This window comes from Oryctolagus cuniculus, chromosome 13, assembly GCF_964237555.1.
Source record: "Oryctolagus cuniculus chromosome 13, mOryCun1.1, whole genome shotgun sequence".
Lineage (NCBI taxonomy): Eukaryota > Metazoa > Chordata > Mammalia > Lagomorpha > Leporidae > Oryctolagus > Oryctolagus cuniculus.
Window position 1 is genome coordinate 102,634,108 of NC_091444.1, and position 12,992 is coordinate 102,647,099.

Below are 12,992 nucleotides of genomic sequence, written 5' to 3' on the forward strand. Positions count from 1 at the left end.
CCATTGCTTTTCCAGGCCATAGCAGAAAACTAGATCAGAAGAGGAGCAACTAACACGTGGAAATAGGCAGAGGCCCAGCCCACTACACCACAGTGTTGGTCCCTAGAATGTCATTGGTATCTTAATTGGGATCACACTGAATCTGTAAATTGCTTTCAGTAGTATGGGCATTTTGATGATATTGATTCTTCCAGTCCATGAACATGGAAGGTTTTCCATTATTTTTTGTCTTCTATTTCTTTCTTGAATGTTTTGTAATTCTCATTGTAGAGAATTTGACATCCTTGGTTAAATTTATTCCAATGTATCAATTTTTGTAGCTGCTGTGAATAAAATTGATCTAAGAAGTTCTTTCTCAGCTATGGCACTGTGTATACAAAAGCTATTGAATTTTTCCTCAAATTTTACTTCAGGAATGCAAACTTCATTCATTTCATAAAAACAATTTTAGAAATACAGGGATTCGGGCCGGCGCCGCGGCTCACTAGGCTAATCCTCCGCCTAGCGGCGCCGGCACACCGGGTTCTAGTCCCGGTCAGGGTGCCGGATTCTGTCCTGGTTGCCCTTCTTCCAGGCCAGCCCTCTGCTGTGGCCAGAGAGTGCAGTGGAGGATGGCCCAGGTGCTTGGGCCCTGCACCCCATGGGAGACCAGGAAAAGCACCTGGCTCCTGCCATCGGATCAGCGTGGTGCGCCGGCCGCAGCGGCCATTGGAGGGTGAACCAATGGCAAAGGAAGACCTTTCTCTCTGTCTCTCTCTCTCACTGTCCACTCTGCCTGTCAAAAAATAAATAAATAAAAATTAAAAAAATAGAAATATAGGGATTCATCCCACAGACACTCCCATCCCACTTCCTCCTCCCTCTCCTATTCACATTCTTTTTTTTTTACTAAGATCTATTTTCAATTAACTTTATACACATTTGATTAACTATACTGAGAGTATTGTATGCTTTGTATGCAAAAAAAAAAAAAAAAACTGTTCCTCAACAGAAGAGACAAGGGTTATTCAAAGTCATGGCATCTTGAAGTGTTAATTTCACTTCTATCAATTACCTTTTAAGGGCTCTATTAGTTATCTCATATCAAGGAGAACACATGATATTTGTCCTTTGGAGAATGGTTTATTTCACTAAGATTGTTTTCCTGTTTCATCATTTTCTTGCAAACAACAGGATTTTTTTTTCTACTGTGTAGGATTCCATGGTGTACATATCTCATAATTTCTTTATCCAATCTTCAATTGATGGGCATTTATGTTGATTGCATGTCTTAGCTATTGTGAATTGAGCTGTAATTAACATGATGGTACAGAGAACAATTTCATATGCTGGCTTCATTTCCCTTCGGTAAATTCCCAGGAGTGGAATGGCTGGGTCATGTGGTAGATTTATATTCAGATTTCTGAGGAATCTCCATACTGTCTTCCATGGTGGCTGTACCAGTTTATATTCCCACCAACAGTGGATTAGGGTACTTTTTCTCCACATCCTCACCAAAATTTTTTTTGTTGACTTCTGTATGAAAGTAATTCTAATGGGGGTGAGGTGAAACCTCATTGTGGTTTTGATTTGCATTTCCCTGATGGCTAGTGATCCTGAGCATTTTTTCATGTGTCTGTTGGTCATTTGTACTTCGCCTTTTGAAAAGTGCCTGTTTAAGTCCTTTGCCCATTTCTTTTTTTTTAATTTTTTTCAATTTTTTGACAGAGTGGACAGTGAGAGACAGAGAGAAAGGTCTTCCTTTGCTATTGGTTCACCCTCCAATGGCCGCCGCGGCCAGCGCGCTGCAGCCAGTGCACCATGCTGATCCGATGGCAGGAGCCAGGTACTTATCCTGGTATCCCATGCGGGTGCAGGGCCCAAGTACTTGGGCCATCTTCCACTGTACTCCCTGGCCACAGCAGAGAGCCGGCCTGGAAGAGGGGCAACCGGGACAGAATCCGGCGCCCCGACCGGGACTAGAACCCGGTGTGCCAGCACCACAAGGCGGAGGATTAGCCTAGTGAGCCATGGCGCCGGCCCTTTGCCCATTTCTTAACTGGATTGTTTATTTTGTTGTGGAGTTTCTTGATTTCTTTATATATTCTAGTTATCCTTATCGGTTGTGTACTTTGCAAATAAATTCTCCCATTCTGTTTTAACTATTCACTTTTCTGTATGTTTCTTTTGCAGTGCAGAAGCTTCTCAATTTGATGTAATCCCATTTGTCAATTTTGACTTTGATTACCTGTGCCTCTGGAGTCTTTTCCAAGAACTCTTGGCCTGTGCCAATGTCTTGCAGGGTTTCCCTATTGTTCTCTAATAATTTGATAGTATCAGGTCATATTTAGGACTCTAATCCATGTTGCGTGGATTTTTGTGTAAGGTGTAAGGTTAGGGGTCTTGCTTTGTACTTCTGCATGTGGAGATCCAGTTTTCCCAGCACCATTGCTGAGGATGTTATCCTTGTTCCAGGGACTGATTTTAGCTCCTTTGTCAAAGATAAGTTGGTCATAATGCATGTGTTGATTTCTAGAGTTTCTATTTTGTTCCATTGGTCTATGCAGTTTTTGTATCAATACCAGGCAGTTTTGATGATAACTGCCCTGTAGTATGTCTTGAAATCTCGTGTTGTGATGCCTCCAGCTTTGTTTTTGTTGTATAAGATCGGTTTAGCTATTCAGGGTCCATATGAATTTCAGCATTATTTTTTTCTATATCTGAGAAGAATGTCCTTGGTATTTTTATTGGTGTTGCATTGAATCTGTAAATTGCTTTCAGTAATATGGACATTTTGACATTTTTTCTTCCAGCCCATGAAAATAGATGATTTTTCCATTTTTCTGTGTCATCTTCTGTTTCTTTCTTTAACGTATTGTAATTCTTATTGTAGAGATCTTTGATACCCCTGGTAAAATTTATTCTAAGGTATTTGATTTTTTGTAGCTATTGTGAATGGGGTTGATTTGAGAAGTTTTTTTCAGCTGTCGCATTGTTTGTGTATACAAAGACTATTGCTTTTTGTGTGTTGGTTTTATATCCTGCCACTTGATCAAACTCTTTGAGTTCCAACAGTGTCTTAATGGAGTCTTTTTGTTCCCTTGTATATAGAATCATGTTATCTGCAAATAGGGATAGTTTGATTTGCTCCTTTCCAATATGTATTCCTTTGGATTTTTTCTTGCCTAATGGCTGTGGTTAAAACTTCCAGAACTATATTGAAAAACAATGGTGAGAGTAGGTATCCTTGTCTGGTTCCAGATCTCAGTGGGAATGCTTCCAACTTTTCCCCATTCAATAGGATGCTGGCTGTGGGTTTGTCATAAATTGCCTTGATTGTGTTGGGGAATGTTCCTTCTATACCCAATTTGCTTAAAGTTTTCATCATGAAAGGGTATTGTATTTTATCAAATGACTTCTGCATCTATTGAAATAATAATTATGGTTTTTGTTCTTCAGTTTGATTTGCAAATGTTGAACCATCCCAGCATACCAGGGATAATTCCCACTTCATCTAGGTGAATGATCTTTCTGATGCGTTGTTGAATTTGATTGGCTAATATTTTGCTGAGGATTTTTGCATCTATGTTCATCATGGAAATTGGTTTGTAGTTCCTTCTCTGTTGTATCTTTTTCAGATTTAACAATTAAAATGATGCTTCATAGAAGGAGTTTGGTAAGATTCCCTCCCTTTCAATTGTTTTGAATACCTTGAGAAGAACTGGACTTAGTTTTCTTTAAATGTCTGGTAGAATCCAGTGAAGCATCTGGTCCTGGGCTTTTCTTTGTTGGGAGGGTCTTTATTACTGATTCAGTTTCTGTATTGGTTAGTTGTTAGGTTTTCTGTGTCTTCATGGCTCAATTTAGGTAGGTTGTATGTGTCCAGTAATTTATCCATTTCTTATAGGTTTCCTAGATTGTTGGCCTACAGCTCTTTGTAGTATTTTCTGATGATTCTTTTTATTTCAGTGCTGTCTGTTGTTACATTTCCTTTTTCATCTCTAATTTTGTTGATTTGGGTCTTCTCTCTCCTCTTTTTGGCTAGTTGGGCCAATGGTATGTCAGTTTTTGCTTATTTTTCAAAAAACCAGTTCTTAGTTTTGCTGATCTTTTTGTATTTTTTGGTTTCAATTTTATTGATTTCTTATTATTTCTTCTGCTAGTTTTTTGTTTGGTTTGTTGTTTTTCTAGATCCCTGAGGTATACAGATAATTCATTTATGCCTTTCCAGTTTCTTGATATAGGCACCAATTGCTATAAACTTTCCTCTGAAGACTGCTTTTGCTGTATCCTATAAATTTTGGTATGTTGCATTGTTGTCATTTATTCCTAAAAATCTTGATTTCTCTTTTGATTTCTTCTATGAACTACTGTTCATTCAGAAGCATGCTGTTCATTCTCCGTGTGTTTGCATATGAAGTAGAGATTCTTCTTTCTTTTTTTTTTTGTTTCATTGCATTGTGGTCTGAGAAGCATGGTATGAGTTTGATCTTTTTTTAAAGATGTATTTTAACTATTTGAAAGAGTTACAAAGAAAGGTAGAGACAGAGAGAGATAGAGGTCTTCCATCCACTGGTTCACTCCCCAGATGGCTGCAACAGCTGGAGCTGCAACTATCCGAAGCCAGGGGCTTCCTCCAGGCCTTTCACGTGGGTGCAGGGGCCCAAGGACCTGGGCCATCTTCTGCTTTCCCAGGCCATAGCAGAGAGCTGGATCGGAAGAGGAGCAGCCAGGACTAGAACCCATGCCCATATGGGATGCTGGTGCTTCAGGCCAGGGCTTTAACCCGCTGCACCACAGCACCGGCTCCATTTTGATCTTTTTTTTAAATTTGCTGAGACTTGCTTTATTGCCTGGAGAAAGTTCCATGTGGTCAATCCAAGAGAAAGTTTCTTGTACTGGAGAGAAAAATGTGTACTCTGTGGCTGTAGAGTAGAAGGCTCTGTAAATATCTGCTAGGTCTATTAGTTCTATTGTGTTGATTTTCTGTTTCCTTGTTGATTTTCTGTATGATTGTTCTGTCCATTGCTGAAAGTGGGGTATTGAAGTCCACAATTACGATTGTATTTGAGTCTATATTTCACTTTAAATCCCTTAACATTTGTTTTAATTAGCCAGGTGCCCTGTGATTAGGTGCATATATATTTGAATAATTACATCTTCCAGTTGAATTAATCCTTTAATCATTATATAGTGTCCTTATTTGTCTCTTTTAATAGTTTTTGTGTTCAAGTCTATTTTGTCTGATATTAGGGTGGCCACACCAGCTCTTTTTTGGTTTCTGTTAGCATGGATTATCTTTTTCCATCATTTCACTTTCAGTCTGCATGCATCTTTGTTGGTAAGATGTGTTTCTTGTAGGCAGCAAATAGATGGGTTTTGTTTTTTAATCCATTCAGCCAATCTGTGTCTTTTGACTGAGGAGTTGAGACCATTTACATTCAGGGTGACTATTGTTAAGTACCGACTGCCCTGCTGTGTTTCTGTAAATAGTCCTGTTAATGTTTTGGATTTCATTTGTGCTTTTGCTGGGTCATTTTTGCATTCATCATCTTTTGTAGTGATGTTCCTGTTTCTGTGTATAGCGCATCCTTGAGCATTTTTTGTAGGACTCAGCAAGTAGTTACAAATTCTCTCAATTTCTGTTTGTTGTGGAATATCTTTTATTTCTCCTTCATTCATAAATGGGAGTTTTGCAGGGTACAGTATTCTGCTTGACAGTTTTTTCTCTTAGGACTTGGAATAAGTCTCACCATTCTCTCCTTGCCTGTAGCGTTTGTTATGAGAAGTCCAGAGTGAGTCTAATTGGTTTCCTCTGAATGTGATTTATCATTTAGATAAATGATAAATCATGCACATTTTAAGCTCTTTTCCTTATGTTTTACTGAGAAGAGTGTTTGCTACAATGTGTTGTAGTGAGGTTCTTTTCTGGTCATGTCTGTTGGGAGTTCTGTATAATTCCTGTATTTGGATGTCTCTTTCTCCAGATTGGGGAATTTCTCTATTTCATTAAGAAGGCCTTCTAATCCTTTTCTCTTTCCATGCCTTCCAGAATTCCTAGATCTGTATGTTGAGTCATTTGATAGAATCTTGTAGATTTCCAACCATGATTTTTAATTTTCTAATCTTTTATTTTGTCTAACTGTATTATTTCCAGAAATTATTCTTGTAGTTCTGATATTTTCTTCTGTCTCACCTATTAAGGCTTTCCACTGCATTTCTTATTTGATCTATTGAATTCTTCATTTCTAGTATTTCATTCTGACTTCTCTATACTATTTCAATTTCTTGGAAATGCTTTTCATTTAGATTGTGAATTTGTTTCTGATTGCTTCTAAGTAATCAGATGATTAATTTTCTGATTTAATTTTCTGGCATATCCTCGATCTCTTCTTTAGCTTCTATTATTGAAGAGTTGTAGTGTTCCTTTGGGGGGCTAATGGAGTCTTCCATATTCTTATTTAGGGTTTTTCCTTTGTTTTTCAGCATTTCTGGTTGGTTTTCTGTTTAATTTGTGTCTTTGTGCTTGTGGTGAGATTTCCCTCTGTTATGAGCTACTATGTGCGTTGTAAGTGGAAGCACACAGCCCCACCCCTTGGAGTTCTGCTTGCTTCTAAATCATAATGGGGGTGGGTATAAGAGCTCTGGTGCACTAAGCCCCACCTACTGGGGCCAGGCTCACCTTTCACTGTTGCATGAAACAAGTTCAAGTTTTTTATATTCAAGACTTCTTGTTGTATAGCTTGCGTGGTGGAGAGGAAATTACACCAAAATGTTGTGATCCTCATTTCCATGTGTGGGAGGTGTTGTGAGATGGCCCCCAGAATGGATGGGCATGTGCACGGGAGGCAAATACAGTAGCCTCTTCTGCATACATTTGAAAATGTAAACAATCAATATGGTTTCTCCCAGCTGGCTGCAGGTCCAGTTAGGGGAAGGGGGGAGACATAGATGGACAGGGGCGTGCGCGACCTCTCCATTTGTTCCCCTATGCTTTCTCTTTCTGCTTGGAGCTTCAAATGCAGTTCACCAGGCTCCCCTGCCCCTGCTATCTGCAGTTACATAGACTTGCGATTTCCCATCTCATCTGGTTCTCTGTGGCGGGGATGCCAGTCTTGCCATTCAGCATCTCTGCCGCACCTCCGCTGCACCTCCACTGCTTCCCTTTCTTTTTTGTTCCCTCAGCATGGACCTGCCCAGTTTCTGTTGGACTTCTGGGCTTCTCTGCATGAATTTCTCATGACTCTGTTGCTGGCTTGTATCCCTTCTTATTAACTATCTGTTTTGCCCCACGTGACTTGGAATGTCCTGTTGCTAGAGCACCATCTTGGCCCCTCCCCATAGTTTTGATATGTTGCATTGTCATCTTCATTCATTTCCAGAAATTTTTTATTTCTTCAATGACACCATTCATTCAAGAGCATGTTTTTCAGTCTCCATGTGTTTACATATGCCCTAGAGATTCTTGTTGTTTCCAGCTTCATTCCATGGTGGTCAGAGAAGATGCATGGTATGATTTCAATTGTTTTAATTATGGCCTAGCATGTGGTCTATCCTAGAGAAAGTCCCATGCACTGCTGAGAAGAATGTGTGTTCTGCAGCTGTAGAATGGAAAGTTCTGTAGATATCTGCTAGGTCCATTTGGTGTATAGTGTCAGTTAACTAGGTTGTTTCCTTGCTGATTTTCTGTTTGGTTTATCTGTCCATTGCTGAAGGTGGGGTATTGAAGTCCCCCATTACTATTGTACTGGAGTCTATATATCCCTTTAGATCCTTTAACATTTGTTTTAAATAGCCAGGTGCCCTGTAATTAGGTGCGTATATATTTAGTATTGATACATCTTCCTGTTGAATTGATCCCTTAATCATTGCATAGTACACTTCTTTGTCTCTTTTAATAGTTTTTATGTTAAAATCTATTTTGTCTAATATTAGAATATCAACTCTTTGGTTCCTGTTAGTATGGAATATCTTTTCCACCCTTCCACTTTGTCTGCATGCATCTTTGTTGGTGAGATGTGTTTCTTGTAGGCAGCAAATAGATGGGTTTTGTTTTTTAATCCATTCAGCCAGTCTGTGTCTTTTAACTGAGGAGTTGAGACCATTTACACTCAAGATGACTATTGGTAAGTAACAACTTGCCTTGATATTTTCCCATCAATATTCCTATGATTTACTTTGAATTTCCTTTTTATTTTTACTGGGAGATTTTCTGCCTTCACCTTCGTTTGTACTGATGACCATGTTTCTGTATTTCTGTGTGTAGCACATCTTTAAGCATCTTTTTAAAAAAGATTTATTTATTTGAAGGTCAGAGTTACACAGGGAGAGAAGGAGAGGCAGAAGGAGAGGCAGAGATTTTCCATCCACTGGGTCACTCCCCAGATGACTTCAGTGGCCGGAGCTGTGGCAATCAGGAGCCAGGAGCTTCTTCCAGGTCTCCCATGTGGGTGCAGGGGCCCAAGGACTTGGGCCATCTTCTGCTTTCCCAGGCCATAGCAGAGTGCTGGACTGGAAGAGGAGCAGCCGGGACTTAAACTGACACCCATATGGGATGCTGGCACTGCAGGTGGCAGCTTAACCTGCTATGCCACAGCACTGGCCCCTTTAAGCATCTTTTGTAAGACTGGATGAATGGTGACAAATTCTTTGAGTTTGTTTGTCATGGAATATCTTTATTTCATCTTCATTCATAAATGAGAGCTTTGCAGGATACAGTATTCTGAGTTGACAGTTTTTCTCTTAAAACTTGGACTATGTTTTGCCATTCTCTCTAGCCTGTAGGGTTTTTGATGAGAAGTCAGCTGTGTGTCTAATTGGAGATCCTCTAAAAGTAATCTGACATTTCTCTTATGCACATTTTAGAATCTGGTCTTTGTTTTACTTTGGAGAGTTTGACTACAATGTGAGGATCTTTTCTGTTCATGTCTATTAGGAATTCTGTGTGCTTCCTGTATGTGGATGTCCCTTTCTCCAAATTAGGGAAGTTTTCTGTAATTATTTCACTAAGAAGTCCTTTAAATCCAATCTCTTTCCATGCCTTCAGGAGCTCTTAAGATCCATATAATTGGATCATTTGATAGTATCCTTCTGACACTGTTTAGTTTTCTAATTTCTTTTTTTTTTTTTTTTTTTGCCTGACTATAAAATTTTCAGAGAATAGAGCAGCAGGGTCCCTCCCTATTCTGCCATCTTCAACCACTTTATTTTTTGTGTTATTTATCCTGACACTTTACCAAACTCTTCTACGAGTCTTTAGTGGAGTCTTTTGGATCCGCTATATATAGAATCATCTCATCTGCAAAGAGGGATAATTTGACTTCCTCTTTCCAATTTCTATCCCTTTGATTTTTTTTCTTGCCTAATGGCTCTGGCTAAGACTTACAGGACTACATTGAATAGCAGTTGTGAGAGTGGGCATCTTTGGTTCTGGATCTCAGTGGGAATGCTTTCAACCTTTCCCCATTTAATAAGATTCTTGATTGTGTTGAGGAAATGTTCCTTCTAAACCCAATTTGCTTAAGGTTTTCATCACGAAAAGATATTATATTTTATGAAATGAGTTTTCTGTGTCTTAGTGATAAGCATATAATTTTTATTCTTCAATTTGTTAGTGTGATATATCACATTTATTGATCGGCATATGTTGAACCATCCCTGCATACCAGGGATAAATCCCACTTGGTCCGGGTGAATGAGCTTTCTGATGTGTTGTTGGATTTGATTGGCTAGAATTTTGTTGAGACTTTTTGCATCTATGTTCATCAGGGAAATTGTTCTCTAGTTCTTTCTCTATTGTGTCTTTTTCAGGCTTAGGAATTAAGGTGATATTGACTTCGTAGAAGTTTGGAAGCATTCCCTCTTTTTCAATTGTTTTTGAATAGTTTGAGAAGAATTGGAATTAGTTCTTCAAAAGTCTGGTAGAATTTGGCAGAGAAGTCATCCTGTCCTGGGCTTTTCTTTGTTGGGATGGTCTTTATTACTGATTCGATCTCCAATTTGTGTATTGGTTTATTTAAGTTTTCAGTGTCTTTGTGCCTCCATTTGGGTAGATTTTATGTGTCTCTGCTTGCTGCTGCACCTTTGTGCTTTCTGTGCAGCTCCTAGGCATTCCTCTTTTCTCCGTAGAGTTTCCACCTCAAGACTCTCTCCCACCTTCCCCTGCAAGTGTACTTCCTTTGCTTTTCTTCTGCTATATTCTAGTCAGAATCAGCACATTTTTAATCTAGTCAGCCATCTTGGAATCTTCCTAATGCCATTTATTAAAGGCACTAATTTTTTCCCATTGTGTGTCCTTAGCACCCTAAAAAAGTTCATTTCTGGCCTCTCATTCTGTTCCATTGTTCTGTATATCTGTTTTTATGCCAGAGTCATACAATTCTTGTGACTTTGTGACAGATTTTGAACTCAGATAGTATGGTGCCTCCAGCTTTGCCTTTTTTTTTTTTTTTTTTTTTTTTTTTTTCCCGCTTAAGGTATCTCTGGCTATTCAGGGTCTTCTAGAGCTTCATGTGAATTGTTTCCTATCTCTGTAGAGAATGCTGTTGGAATCATCATAGGGATTGCATTGAATCTGGAGATCACTTCAGGTGGTATGGACAGTTTAACAATATTATTCCAATTCAGGAGTCATGAATGTTTTTCTGTGTATCAGTGGAGTTGTATTATTGATTTCCTCTTTGGATATTTATATAAAAACATGACTGTTGCATGTTAATTTTATATTTTACAACTTTACTGAGATGGTTTCTAGCAGTTTTTGTTGTTGAATATTTAGGGTTTTCTACATATGAAATTATGTCACCTACAAATAGAGATGATTTTAGTTCTTCCCTTCCAATTTGGATTTTTTTTCCTCATCTAATTGCTCTGGCTAGCACTTCCAGTCGTACATTGAAAAAAGTGCTGACAGTGAGCATTTTTGCCTTGTATTGCATCTTTTACTGAAAACTGAAAAGTTTTCCATTTTTCCTCACTGATTGGGATGCTTGCTCTAGCTTTTTCACACATAGCCTGTACTGGATTAATATAAGTTCCTTCTATAGTTATTTGTTGAGAGTTTTAATCATGAATTGATGTTGAACTGTGCAAATGCTTTTTCTGTACCTGTTGAGATTTGGTCGTTTTTCCTTTCCTTTTGTTAATATATTGTATCATCATGGTTTCTTGATTTGCAAGTGTTAAAACATTCTTGGATCCCTGAGATAAATCCCACTTGGGCATATGGTATATTATCTTCAGTGTTCCATTGAATTCAGTTTGCTGATATTTGGAGAATTTGCGCATCTTTGTTCATCAGGGTTATTGGCCTATGGTCGTCTTGCTGTGCTTTTGTCTGGTGTGGGTATCAGGGTTATGCTGGCCTCATAGAATCCACTTAGAAGTGTTCTCTTTTATTTTTAAAAAGAGTTTAGGAAACACTGGAACTAATTCTCGGAATATTTGATAGAATTCACCCATGAAGCCATCTAACCCTGGGCTTTTTATCACTAAGGGATTTTATTCATTAAATCTCTTTAATTAGAATGTTTAAGCTCTCTATTTATAGTTGATTTGGTTTTGGTAGATTATATATTTCTAGGAATTTGTTCACTTAATCTATGTTATTGAGTTTCATGCTTTATAATTGTATGTCTTTTTAAAAGAAAAATTTATTTATTTGAAAGAGATACAAGAAGAAAAGAAGAAAGAATGATCTTCCATCCACTTGTTCACTTCCCAAACAGCCAGGGCTAGGCTAGACAGCCAGGAGCTTCAATCAGATCTCCCACATGGGTGCAGGGGCACAAGCACTCGGGCCATCATCTGCTCCTTTCTCAGGCACATCACCGGGGAGCTGGATCAGAGTGGAGCAGCCAGGTCTCCAACTGGCACCCATATGGGTTGTCTGCATCACAGGTGGTGGCTTAAACCACTAGGCCACAATGCCAGCCCCTCATATTTGTTTGTTATGATCCTTTTAAAATTTTTTTAAAGATTTGTTTATTTGAAAGGCAAAGTTACAGAGAGGCAGAGTCAGAAGTCTTCAACTTAGAGTTCTCTCCGCAAATGGCAACAATGTCCAGAGCTGTGCCAATCTGAAGCCAGGAGCCTGGAGCTTTTTCCTGGTCTCCCACGCAAGTGCAGGGGCCCAGGGACTTGGGCCATCTTCCACTGCCTTCCCAGGCCATTAGCAGGCAGCTTGATCTGAAGTGGAGCAGCTGGGACTCTAACCAGCATGAATATGGGATGCCGGCGCTGCAGGCAGCGGTTTACCTGCTACACCACAGTGTGGGCAACCTCTATTTTGTTTGATTCTCTTTTTGTTTTTAAAGATTTATTTTATTTATTTGAAAGAGATATAGAGATGCAGAGAGAGAGAGAGAGAGAGCGAGCATCCATTCACAGGTTCACTCCCCAGATGACTGCAACAGCTAGAGCTGCATCTGAAGCCAGGAGCTTCTTCCAGGTCTCCCATGCGGGTGCAGGGGCCCAAGGACTTGGGCCATCCTCTACTGCTTTCCAAGGCCATAGCAGAGAGCTGGATCAGAAGTGGAGCAGCCAGGACTTGAACTGGCACCCAGATGGGATGCCAGCGCTACAGGTGGTGGCTTTACTGACACTGCCACAGCTGTGACCACCCCCATCCTTTTTTTTTTTTTTTTTAAGATTTGAATTATTTGAAAGGCAGAGTGACAGAGAGTGAGTTGGAGAGGTGGAGAGAGAAAGATTTCCCATCTTCTAGTTCATTCCCCAAATGGCCATAAACCATCTGAGCAGGGCCAACCCAAAGCCAAGAGCCCAGAACTCCATCCAGGCCTCCCGTGTAGGCAACAAGGGCCCAATTATTCCTCTGCTTTCCAAGACACCTGAAGTAGAGCAGCTGGGACTTGAACTGGCACTCTCATAATTGGGGATGCTGGTGTTGGAGGCAGTGGCTTAGCTGGCTGCACCACGACGCTGGCTGGAATTCTCGGTGTCATCTATGCCCTCGTCTTCGCTGTTTTCTTCCTCCTGATAACTTTTGGCTTAGT